This window comes from Triticum urartu, chromosome 1A, assembly GCF_056163025.1.
Source record: "Triticum urartu cultivar PI428250 chromosome 1A, HENAU_Tu73, whole genome shotgun sequence".
Taxonomy (NCBI): Eukaryota; Viridiplantae; Streptophyta; class Magnoliopsida; order Poales; family Poaceae; genus Triticum; species Triticum urartu.
In genome coordinates, this window is record NC_141873.1 from 115470231 (window position 1) to 115483774 (window position 13544).

Below are 13544 nucleotides of genomic sequence, written 5' to 3' on the forward strand. Positions count from 1 at the left end.
AGCGCATATGCCCGTGTTGCAACGGGAGATATTTATTACGACAAGCAATGCGAGAAAAATAATATGTCCTTCAAAAATAGTCTCCGTAACGGTGGCCGACAGAGCTAGGAGCCGCGATCTTGTCGTGGGTCATGTTTGGCCGACGAGATCCTGATAGTGGTGGGGTTGGTCGGCGTCTCCTATCACAGTGTAACCAAATGTATTACTAATTGCAGCGCATAAATCAAAGACTCAACGACATGCTGCTAGCTAGTTGAACAAACACGTTCTATTGACCAATGGCAAGCACGGATATGTAAGAACGTAATGCAGCATTAGATTTGAAACATATTTTAACTTTTTCAAACCTATCACAGAAAATAACAATGAATTTGTGTATATTTTTGAAACATGAACATTTTTTGAAATTTCAAACAGTTTTTGAAAATTCTGAATATTCCCAAAAGACATGAGCAAAATTTTAAATTGGAATATATTTTCCTAAATTCACAAAAAAATTCTGAAAACATGAACCTTTTATAATAAACTGAACATTTTTTGAATTAGTGAACAATTGTTTTTAAATGGTAACATGTTTTGAACATTCAGAAAGTTTTTGAAAATGTTTTTTCAATTAAGAAAATTATTTTAATTTCGTAACCATTTCACAAAAAACATTTTCAAATTTGAAACATTTTTCTAAATGCAAAAAGAAACATTGGAAATTGTCAATAATTGCATAAATTTTTTTTTTTGAAAAATTGGGAACTTTTGTTTTATTTTGAACAAAATTCAGAACAAGAATAAAGTTTTGAACTTTTATAGAACAATTGTTTTTTTAGACATTCGAATATTTATCGAAAACTTGAACCAAAAATTGAAATTCTGAGGTTTTTTTTGAAAATTTCGAATTTATTAGAAAAGAAAAAAAACGAAATTAAACTTGGAAGAGTAAAACGTAAAAATAATTAGGAAATAAAAAGAAAACGAAAGAGAAAAAAAAGCTAGAATATAGGATAAAACAAAAATTGGCCGGCCCAGTATTGGGGGACTTGTGCGAAACTTTGGGTATTTGAAGCTCTGTGCGGTAAGTAGGATTCTGTCAGCTGTGTGCGTAGGAAAATAAGTGGCCTTGCTGCACTGGGCCTCAACGCCCGGCCCAGGTACAAAATCTGGGCAAGCCGTTTTTCTTTTCTAGCACACGAAAGCACAAAAATTTAGTATCACCTCGGATAAAAGAAAAATCTTTTTGTTGGTGAACGGATGAAAAAAGCGAAGAAACACACCTTGCTTTATTAGTAGGTATAGATATAGATATTTTATGTAAAAAGCAATCTGTACTAATGAGTGCCAGGCTAGTTGATGCACACTCAGGCGGATGGGATGAGACGCCCGGGCCAGGCTAACCACCATGCCTGGGCTAAGCATATCATTTTCTTTGGTTTTTTCAATCTTCACCATGCTAATCAAAGGTGGGACAACCAGGCCAGGTAGAGACTTTTTCTCCCAGGACACAATCCAAACAACTACCAGGCAGACTCGAGGACAAGCAGATGGCTAAAACCGGCCACTGGTAACGCGAAGATGAATGTAGATGGTGGGGTCTCGAGGAATGGAGCACAAGGAGCAGCGGCTGTTATATGCAAAGATGAAATGGGAGCTTTTTTGGGAGCTTCTGCAATTGTTTTTGATGGCCTAGTGGATCCACCAAGTCTGGAAGCACAAACATGCAATGAAGCTTTAGCGCTAGCCAAAGATCTGAATTTGCGGAGAGTTCAGGTGGCCTCGGACTGCCTAGAGGTTTTGAACAACATCAACAAGGGTGGAGCGCCTGTGTATGGTCTGGTCTTGCACGAGATAAAGGATCGGGTGAATGATCTTGAGTCTGTTAAGTTTTCTTTTGAATTTCGTGAGTCGAACTATGAAGCTCATGCTTTGGTTAAGGCTGCTACTTCTCTGGCAGTCGGACGCCACTTGTGATTAGGGATTACACCCAATATCGTCTGTATTCCGCACTATGTTATTAATGAAGAAAATCCCTTTTGCCCCTCAAAAAAACCCAGGCAGACTCCAGGGATCATCCAGGCCAAACATATAATAGTGTGGACGCCAACCAAACTGACCCTTAGAGCATCTCCAGCCGTTGGCCCCCCAGGCGGCGATTTTACGCGCTCTCTGGGGCGAGCCGGCGCTAAAATCGGCGCGGGCGAGCGGGTTCCCAGCCGCTCGCCCCAGGGTAGCCCCAGACACGGTTTTTTTATTTTGAAAAGTCTGAATTCAGAAAAGTTCGGCTAAATTCGGCAAATTGGACAGAAAAGTTTGGGTAAATTTGGCAAAATGACATTAATATTCAACATGTTCGCCGTTACATAAATTATTAAAAAAAGACATCTACGAGGCAAAGAAGTCGCAGAGCGCGGCAAAGTCGCCGACGTCCTCGTCGTCGTCGTCGACCTTCTCCTTCTTCATGGCACGACCGCCCCTGCTGGACCCCTGCCCGGCGTCTCCATGGCGGACCGATGGTGGCGGCGCTTCGTCGTCGTCGCTGTCGTCGAGGACGACGACGCCTCCCTCATCCCAGCCACGGCGCCGAGCTTCAAACCGCGCGAGGGCGGCGCGCTGACGCTCCAGCTCCGTGCGTGCCCAGTCGTCGCACGCCCATTTGAGGGCCGCTTCGTCGTCGACCTCCTCCTCCTTGACGCCGCCGGCGAGCCCAGGCTCCGTCTTCATGACGGGGAGCCCCGGCTCTGGCTTGACGGCGGCGAGCCCCGGCTCCGTCTTTGGCTTGACGAAGCGCGAAGGAGCCGAGGAGGAGGCGCGCCGGCCGCCCTCGTTGATGACGATGCCGGCGCCGTGGGTGCGCCGACCGAGCGGCGTCTCCGCGGTGGGCTCGACCTTGACGCCGAAGAGCGCCGGCGAGCTGGAAGAGTGGGAAGAGGAGCGGAAGGAGTGAAAGTGCGTTATATCGATTAGAGGGGGGGGTGAATAGGCGATTTTTGTGAAAGTCTTCAAAACATGAAAGTTATGAAGACAAACAGAATAGATAAGCCTATCACTATGCAGCGGAAGTTAGATTACACAAGGCAAGCCATGGTCAAGTATTCAATATAGTGAAAGCACAGTGACAAACAGCTTCAGTGTAATAAGGATCAGGTAGGAAGAAGTTATGAAGCCAAACAACTCATACAGTTACGTTGTGAAGACAAAAGATAGAGCAAGCATGCAATGGCTTCACAATGAATAACAGTAAGTCAAAGGAAGTGAAGATGAAACCAGTGACACGTTGAAGACAATGATTTGTTGGACCAGTTCCAGTTGCTGTGACAACTGTACGTCTGGTTGGAGCGGCTAGGTATTTAAACCAAAGGACACACAGTCCCGGACACCCAGTCCTGAACACGCAGCTCAGGACACCCAGTCCTCACCGTTTTCTCCTTGAGCTAAGGTCACACAGACCTCGCCCAATCACTCTGGTAAGTCTTCAAGGTAGACTCCCAAATCTTCACAGACTTCGTTCACCGGCAATCCACAATTTCTCTTGGATGCTCAGAACGCGACGCCTAACCGTCTGGAGGATGCACAGTCCTCAAGTGTAATAAGTCTTCAGATCACTCAGACACGAAGACTTAAGTGATGCCCAATTTACTCTGGCACTGGGTGGTTAGGACTTTTCTCCTCACTAGGAATTTTTCTCTCAAAGGCTTCGAGGTGGGTTGCTCTCAAACGACAAAAGCCGTGCACTGAAATCTGAGCAGCCAACCGTTTATGGTTGTGGGGGTGGGCTATTTATAGCCACTTGGCAACCCGACCTAATTTGTCTGAAATGACCCTGGGTCACTAAGGAACTGACACGTGTCTCAACGGTCAGATTTCGAACTCTCATGGCAACTTTACTTGGGCTACAAGCAAAGCTGACTTGTCCGGCTCTGGACAAGATTTGCTCTCATTGTCTTCACTCGAAGACATAGGTTTTTGATTTAGGCATCACTTAAGTCATTCTGACTTGTTCTCCTGGACCCCACTTAACAGTACGGTGGTTCCTATGACTCAACAAAAATAAAAAGAACTACGAAAGATCTAAGTCTTCGAGTTCCATAGGCTTCATAACGTGTCTTCTGTTGTCATAGTCTTCAATGTGAATATCTTCATATACCACCTTTGTCTTCAATGTCTTCATACGTTTTTAGGGGTCATCTCTGGTAGTAAAACCGAATCAATGAGGGACTTCTACCTGTGTTTTCCTGCAATTCTCACAAACACATTAGTCCCTCAACTAGGTTTGTCGTCAATACTCCAAAACCAACTAGGGGTGGCACTAGATGCACTTACAATCTCCCCCTTTTTGGTGATTGATGACAAACTAGTTGAAGTTTTCAACGGGGAATATAAAGTGTGAAGTCTGTAAAGGAATTGTCATCATAAGTTGCAAGTACTCCCCCTGAAGATGTGCATATAAGTTAATTTGCTTTTGGAATGCAAATGCACATGGCAGGTTGTACTTGTGGAGATCAGCTTCAGCTTATGATGACAATCTACTATGCATGTGAAAGTATATGAAGATAATAACATGCATAATGGGAAATGGACGTCTGCAGAATGATATGAGTGCGGAATTTATCGTCGCAAAAGGAGTGGTAAAACAAGTAGCAGACGACCATCGAGTTTTCGTGTTTACAACTCAAAAGAACCAAATGAAGCAAAACAAGAGTTGCAAACACGAAGCAAGTATAACAAAACAAGGCACCCGCCCATATTGACCCGCTTGAAGACTATAAACATCATATGCTTCTCCCCCTTTTGTCAGGAATGACCAAAAAGGTTTGAAGACATAGAGTTTTCTACGCGTTCCCAGGCGCAGCAGGGTCGGTGGAGTTGTTTGGAGGTGCTGAGCTTTGAGGTGCTGAGGCAGGTGGTGGTGAAGTAGCATCATCATCTTCATCAATGATCCTCGCAGTGACGGTGGCAGCAGATGAGGAATACTCAGAGTCTTCAAGTGACGGTGTGTTGCGCATCACAGCCCTCCTAGGAGGTGTGGTGTCAAATTTGAAGCGCTCTGTGAAGCCATCCTCTTCAAGTTCAGCTTCAGTGCAGATCATTGAGAGGCCTTTCCAAGTGCGGCGACAGGTTTCGTGTGCGACGAATGCATTCTTGGTTGCCAGATTTCTGATGCGGTTGACGTCTTTCATGATGCTTCTCATCTGCCTCTTGAGCCAGTCGTGATGCCTATCTTACTTTTGGTGAAGAGCCACAAGAAGCTCTCGGTCATTGAGTACACGAGCGCGCTTCTTGGGTCTTGGAGCGTTTGTGCTATCTGTGGCTTCAGTTGATTCTGGTGCACGTGTAGTGCCAGCCATCGGATAGACCCTGGACATGGCTTCAACACCTTCAACATTCTGCGTGAAGCTCTGGTGTTCGACATTCTGAAGACTTATTGGTTGCTTGGCAGGCTCAGGGTATATTGCTTCAGCAGAGGTGTCCATATCTGGCAAGAAGATCCGATGGTTGCGGGCTGAGGGCTGATATGAAGTTGCAGAGTGAATCTTGATCAGCCTCATAACCCAAGGAGCATAAAACTTCAAACCAAAGAGATCTGAGCCGGATGCTGCAAGTTGGCGTATAAAGAGATCCTGTGCGTTGAAGCATTTGCCATGCAGAATACAGAAGATGAGAGTCTTCATTGCACCTTCAACCTTGGCATATGGAGAGTGCCCCTTAATGGGCCATAGAGTCCGCCTGACGATGTGATATATGGTTCCGGGCAGGTACTCTAAGTCTTCAACGAAGAACTCAGTTGGATAGGGTGCATCATGAGGCAATGGCTTCATCATTGAGAGCATCTGACTCATATTTGGCTCAGGACGCTGAAATATGCTCTCAATTGCTTCAGCATGGAGTTGGCAGCCTTCTTCGAAGAATTCGCCAGGAGTTGGAAGGCCGGTAAGCTCAATGATATCGAAAGCATTGGCTTCATGATGGACATTGCCGGTCATCCACTCCAGGACCCAAGTCTTCGGATCTCTGTTGTAGCCTTTGGTATGCAGGGTGGCATAGAACTGGAGCAGAAGCTCTTCATTCCAGTGCTCTTCATCGGTGATAAACGGCAGTAGACCCACTTGCTTGAAGCAATCCAGTGCGTCTTCCAGGCTAGGCAGGCCAGCAACAGCTTCAACCTCAAGGCGCTTGTGAGGAAAGATGCGGCCTTGGTTGTATAGGATGCATGAATAATAGCTGCGCTGTTGATAGCTCCAGAACCTATCTGATACAATCCGTTCCCTTGAATAAGGGTTCTTGGAGCTGTTGAAAAACGTGTTGTCTGCCCTGAAGCTGTTGATGTTGAAGGAGCCAGGAGCTGATGCAGGACCTGGGAACCTTGGCAGTCGTGGGATCGGCTTCTGGACCTGGGGCCCGTGCACAACATGATAGTTGAATTGGGGACCGGCAGCAGACTCAGGCACAGAAGGTTCAGGAGCAGTAGCTTCAGTGTCTTCTGAAGCTGTTGTTGGGGAGGGCTCCACATTTGCTTCGGCGTTGTTTGTGGCAGCCTCAACATTTGCAGCCTCCACACGTGTAGTGGGAGGGACGAACTCAGGCACGTTCTCCTGGAGAACTGCTTCTTGTTGGTGCGGGGGAGTTGGAGCTTGTGGTATTTCTGCATGCTCTTCGGCTGATGCAGCCGGAATGTCGTCAGCAGCCTGAGCCCTTGGCCCTTTGCGAAGCCTACGGAATGTAGGCGACGCCGGTGGAGTTGCAGTGGGCTGGGGCTCATTATCTTCCTCCTGTGGGCGATCTGCCCACGATGCATCTTGTGTGATTGGCGTCAATGGACGACCAATGCTGATCAGTTCGCTTGTCTCAAGCTGAGGAAGGGCTGGATCACCTTGGACATTGTCTTGGAGACCAATGTCTTCAGCAGCGTTGGGGTCGGCTGCTGGAATGTCTTCAGCGTGCGGAGCCTCTATGAAAGCAGGCTCATGCACTGTTAACTGACGATCTGCGTCAGGATAGCGGACGGAGAGGGGTTCAACTATCAAGGGCTCTGTGGGAGCAGCCCGAGATTTCTTGGTCTTGCGCTTCTTGATGTTGGGGTCAGAAGGAGAGGCTTCAGAGTGTTTCCTCTTCCTAGCTTCAGCCTCTGCAGTCCGTGTCTTCTTGAGCTCTGAGGCGGTTGATCGACTCTTTGGCTTCGAGCCAGTCGTTGCAGTGGGGAAGACAATCGGAGCAGTTTCTGACCTTGGCGCCTCTGGTTCAGGCACAGCGGGCTTCTTTTTCTTCTTCGCGGCCACCCCGGGGTCAATGCCGGGACGCCCAAGTGCCTTGCGCTTCTCGGCCTCATTGTAGGCCTGCACGCAGCGATCAGCCAGAGTCTTCATGCGCTCTCGCGAGCCTTGAGCTTCGGCACGCGTCTTCAGAAAGTTCTCTTTCAGCTCGTGCAACATGATCTTGAAGTTTTTCACTTCTTGCACGCTGAGCTTGGCCACGTGCTTCTTGAACTGAGCCTTTTCAAAATCAATTTTCTGCTTCAGTTCAACAATGCGCTGGGCTATTGCAAGTTCTGAAGCAATTGCGCCTTGAAAGGTAATGCTGAGGCCTATGGGCAGCTGCAGATCGTTGAAGCTGATGTCCGGTGAGGCAAACCATTCATCGATGCAGTTGTGGATGATGGCGACATCAAACAGAGGCAGATTGTTGAAGATTTCAGCCTCCTCCTTGCTCTTGATGAGCTGCTCAAGAGCGTCATCTCCAAGATCTTCATCGCTTGATAGATCAATGGTTTCGCAGTGCAGAATGGCAGTAGCTGTGAGCTCTTTGCCTGTGTGTGGCTGAGGCTTCTTGGCTTCTTGGGGCTTGGAGACTCGTGATAAGTCTTCAGACTGCGCACTGGCTTCAGGAGGTGCAGTTGCCAATGGCTTCGCTCTTGAGATTTTGGGAGAAGCGGCTGGTTTTGAAGCTTTTGGCTTCTTCTGCTTTGGCTTCGGCGCAGCAGGGGCGTCATCAGACTCAGTATCTGCTGGAGGGTCATTCACGGCAGTCCCTTGGACTAGGATGCGGGTGATGAGGCCTGCAAGATTGGCATACGGCCCGATGATATTGGGATCGGCGTCGCGTGTGCCATCTGCCCTTGGTTCAGAGGGACCAGGGTTGAAGTCTAATCCCAGCTTCTTCTTGTTTTGCTTTGCAGAGTTTTGAGCAAATTGGAAGTTGCGCTTGAACAGATTGTCATCGCGACACCAGAGAAGTGATGACGGATGTGCTTCAGCTGGCTGTGGTCCTCTCACCATGCATGGATAGAAGCCTTGAGCAATGGCTTCATCTCTGGACCTGGGTACGAGATTTTTGTATAATACGTCTCCCCACGGTCTCTTGATGGCGCACTTTTCGGCATACTCCTGAGTGACGAAGCGGTATTGAAACCATTGCTCTGCCCAATATCTTCGAATCCATTGGATTCGTGTCTTGCGCTGACCATAGCTTTCTTCAGGATCAGTTTTGTACATCTCTGCCAATTCATCAGGCAGATCTTTGGACGTTCCACCACGTCTCTGTCTGCCTCCCTTCCTTGCTGCTGTTTCTGAAGCCATGAATCTTAACTTGGAAGGCTTCAAGATGTTCAAAGTCTTCAAAGGCTTCCTTTTGCTTGACCAACAAGAACTGGCTTCAGGAGAGTTGATGTGATGCTGCAAGTACTCACACTTGGAACTGCTAGACGAAGTGGGAGTTGAGGCCGAGCAGTTCGATCCTCCGTGCCCTAACTTGGCGACGGAAGACACCTACGGCGACGGCGGAGAGAGCGATGTCCGCTGTCGGCGTGAAAACGGCGTCGGAGAGGTTGCAGCAGTGAAGCGCCTCGTCGCCGGCGTCGTCGAGAGCTAGCGGTGGCGCTAGGGTTCGTGCGAGGGTGGAAGAAGAGATAATGACCGCAGTGAATCGTGTATTTATAGGGGTAGAGGCGGCACTGCGCTATTACTCAGGTGCCCCTGGCGATTCGCATCTGAACAGCACGTGGCCAGCATGCGGTATTTTGGGGGCAGTTCCACATCCCACGCACACCTTGATTGTCGGGTGTCGTTCCTACTTCTCCGGATTTCTTGTGGATGAATGAGCATTGAAAACGGTTTTAAAGTTTGTCTCTGTGTCTTCTGCTGACAAGGATGCAGAGAAGACATTCGACAGTTTCAATAGAATGCATACGACTTGGAGAGATAGAGTTTGAGGTAGAAAGCATGGAGAGGTTAGGGTCCGATCACATTCACTTAGTTCAAAAGATTCAAACAAGAAGACATAGCTATAAGTGAATGCTGTAGAGGACAGAACACCAGCATATATATATATCTATATAATCAACGCAGTGAAGATAATCATGAAGACATATTGAGATTGAAGCCAAACCAAATGTGAAGACATTGCGAGGTAACGCCATGAGTGAAACACTTCAAAATGGAACATTTGGTGGTGGCGTTACCCACCGTATAGGAAGTATTAGACCCAGACACGGCGCACAATTATTGTGGCGCTCCGAAGTCAAATTCCACATTAATGTATTCACACTTAGAATGTATGTCTTCATTGATTGAAGATATACTTTACTTAGTGCGTTGCACATTTAAGTCATTAATATGCATAAGTGTTAGGATGTGTGCCTGATCACAGGACATTTGAGGATTCCAAGATATTTAGCTCACACCGTAACTTGCAAAACCTCTTCTCACCCAAGGGCTTGGTGAAGATATCTGCCAATTGCTCTTCAGTGTTGACGTGTATGATATCAATGTCTTCCTTCACAACATGATCTCTGAGAAAGTGATGGCGAATTTCAATGTGCTTTGTCTTCGAGTGCTGAACTGGGTTGTTGGCAATCTTGATGGCGCTTTCGTTGTCGCAGTAAAGTGGCACTTGCTTCAGATGAATGCCATAATCCTTGAGTGTTTGCTTCATCCACAGAAGCTGAGCGCAGCAAGATCCAGCAGCAATGTATTCAGATTCAGCAGTGGAGAGAGATACACAGTTCTGCTTCTTTGAAGACCAACATACAAGTGATCGTCCCAGAAAGTGACATGTGCTTGATGTAGACTTGCGATCAACTTTGTCACCAGCATAATCAGCATCCGAAAATCCAACCAAATCAAACTCTGAGCCCTTTGGATACCATAATCCTAGAGTTGGGGTGTGAGCCAAATATCGAAGAATTCGCTTCACAGCTAAGTGATGCGACTCCTTTGGTGCCGCTTGAAATCGAGCACACATGCAAACACTAAGCATGATATCTGGCCTAGATGCACATAAATAAAGCAAAGACCCAATCATGGAGCGGTATACCTTTTGATCGAACTCTTTACCATTGTCGTCAGGACCTAGATGATGTTTGGCTGGCATTGGTGTTGTGAAGCCTTTGCAGTCTTGCATACCGAACTTCTTCAGGCAATCTTTGAGATACTTCTCTTGAGATATGAAGATGCCATTGCGCTGTTGTCGGATTTGAAGACCAAGAAAGAACTTCAGCTCCCCCATCATGGACATCTGATATTGCTCTTGCATCATATATCCAAACTCTTCACTATACTTCTGATTGGTGCAGCCGAAGATAATGTCATCCACATATATTTGGCACACAAACAGTTCACCATCGTATGTCTTCGTGAAAAGAGTGGGATCCAGGGAACCAGGTATGAAGCCTTTGCTCTTCAGAAAGTACTTGAGTGTATCATACCAGGCCCTAGGGGCTTGTTTGAGGCCATACAGTGCCTTGTTGAGCTTGTATACCATATCAGGATGTTTTGGATTTTCAAAGCCAGGTGGTTGTGCAACATACACTTCTTCTTCAATCTTGCCATTGAGAAAGGCACTTTTCACATCCATTTGATATAGAAGTATGTTATGATGATTTGCATAGGCCAGCAGTATGCGTATGGCTTCAAGCCTAGCCACAGGAGCAAAAGTTTCATCGAAGTCAATGCCCTCTACTTGAGTATATCCTTGAGCAACGAGACGAGCTTTGTTTCTGACAACTTGACCATGCTCATCTTTCTTGTTGCGGTATATCCATTTGGTGCCTATTATGTTGTGCTTCCGTGGATCGCGACGCTTAACCAGTTCCCATACATTATTCAGCTCAAACTGTTGAAGCTCTTCTTGCATAGCTTGAATCCATTCAGGTTCCATGAAGGCTTCTTCAACTTTCTTGGGTTCTGATATTGAGACGAATGCGAAATGCCCACAGAACTTTGCTAGCTGAGTTTCCCTTGAACGAGTGAGTGGACCAGGTGCATTGATGCTGTCAAGTATTCTGTCAATCTGCACTTCATTTGCAACACGAGGATGTATAGGGCGAAGACTTTGCTCTTGCCGATCTGCGTTGTTGTTTGGAGGAATGTCTTCATGCTGAGCATTGTCTTCATGTTGATCAGGTGCTGAGATGATGAGTTCTTCTTCAGGATGAGCTTCAGAAGGCATAATCTCTCCAGTTCCCATAAGCTTGATTGATTCACTAGCTGGGACTTCATCTAGCACATTTGGCAGTTGCTCTCTTTGTGAACCATTTGTTTCATCAAACCGTATATCCACTGTTTCGACCACTTTGTGATGGAAGAGATTGAAGACTCTGTAGGAGTGTGAATCCTTTCCATATCCAAGCATGAAGCCCTCATGTGCTTTTGGTGCAAATTTTGAGGTGTGGTGTGGGTCCTTGATCCAGCATTTTGCGCCAAATACTCTGAAGTAACTGACATTTGGCTTCTTGCCAGTTAGGAGTTCATAAGATGTTTTGTTCAGAAGCTTGTGAAGATAAACACGATTGATTGTATGGCATGCAGTATCAATGGCTTCAGTCCAGAATTTTCTTGGAGTCTTGTATTCATCTAGCATTGTTCTGGCCATTTCAATGAGTGTTCTGTTCTTGCGTTCGACGACGCCATTCTGCTGTGGCGTGTACGGAGCTGAGAATTCATGTGTGATGCCCAAGGTATCAAGATATGTATCAAGGCCAGTGTTCTTGAATTCAGTGCCATTGTCACTTCTAATGTGCTTTATCTTGGCGCCAAAATTGTTCATAGCTCGATTGGCGAAGCATCTGAAGACATCCTGCACTTCAGTCTTGTAAAGGATTATGTGTACCCAAGTATATCTAGAGTAATCATCAACAATGACGAAGCCATAGAGGCAAGCAGTAGTAGTAAAAGTTGAGTAGTGAGTGGGACCGAAAAGATCCATGTGGAGCAGTTCGAAGGGTTGTGTAGTAGTCATGATTGTCTTCGAAGGATGTTTTGCCCTTGTCATCTTCCCTGCTTCACAGGCACCGCATAAATGATCTTTCTTGAACTTGACGCCCTCGATGCCTATGACATGCTTCTTCTTCGCAAGGGTGTGGAGGTTCCTCATGCCAGCATGCCCAAGCCTCCGATGCCAAAGCCAGCATTCTGAAGCTTTTGCAAGAAGGCATATCGCAAGTTGTGGTCCTGCTGAGAAATCTACCACGTACAAATCACCTTTCCGATACCCTTCAAACACTAGAGATTTGTCAGATTCCATTAGCACCAGGCAGCGATATTTTCCAAACATTACAATCATATTCAGATCGCAAAGCATTGAGACAAACATTAAGTTGAAGCCAAGGGATTCAACAAGCATGACTTTATCCATGTGTTGATCCTTTGAGATTGCAACTCTACCTGGACCCAATACCTTACTTTTACCAGTGTCAGCAAATGTGATGTGGCTCTTGTCGGATGGATGTAATGTTGAGTCCATAAGAAGGCTTCTTCTGCCAGTCATGTGATTTGTACACCCACTGTCAATAATCCATTCTGAAGATTTTGAAGTCGCTGGTGTCGTACCCTACAGTACAGTTAGGGGGATAGGCTTCACGAAGAGAATTGTGAAGCATAAACATTTGACGAACCAGTGGGTTATGAAAACTTAAATCCAGATTAGGACTAATAGGGAGAGTAGCATGCGATTCAGGAACGAAGTACATATTGATCCCACTCGGGCATTTTATCTTGCGCCCTACAAGATTTTTAAGGTCCCCAGCAATAGCATCAGAAGATTTTGTTTTTCTGCTGGAGACCTTTCCCTGCAAAAGAGAGTTAAGCTTTCTTAACCACCCACATCTTCAAGGGTGGCTTAGAAGCAATAAGTCTAAGTGCAGCATCTGAGAATTTTGGCTCTGAAGCCTTAGCAAACAGTCTAGCAGGTGGACAATAATACTCATAGGAATAGGCAGAATAATTTTTGGTCACATGAACACGATTCGATGAACCGCTCTCATATTCATATGCCTGAGTATAGTTTCCCTGCAAAATATTTGCGTTAGTGCGACTCAGGTGAGTCCTCTGTTTGTATGAAGCCTTTGGACCATATGAAGCCTTTGGTCTGAGGTTTGTCTTCTTTAAGTGAGGTGTCATGAAGACATTCACGGGAAGATTTTCCAGACACTTTTTCGGAACCCAGATCTTCTTCATAGGCGGTCCATTCCTGCAGTTAGTACCAATGTACCTGGCAAACACTTCACCATTCTGATTCTTAAACAGTTTATAGTTTGCATCAAAGGATTCATCAATGATAATGGGGTT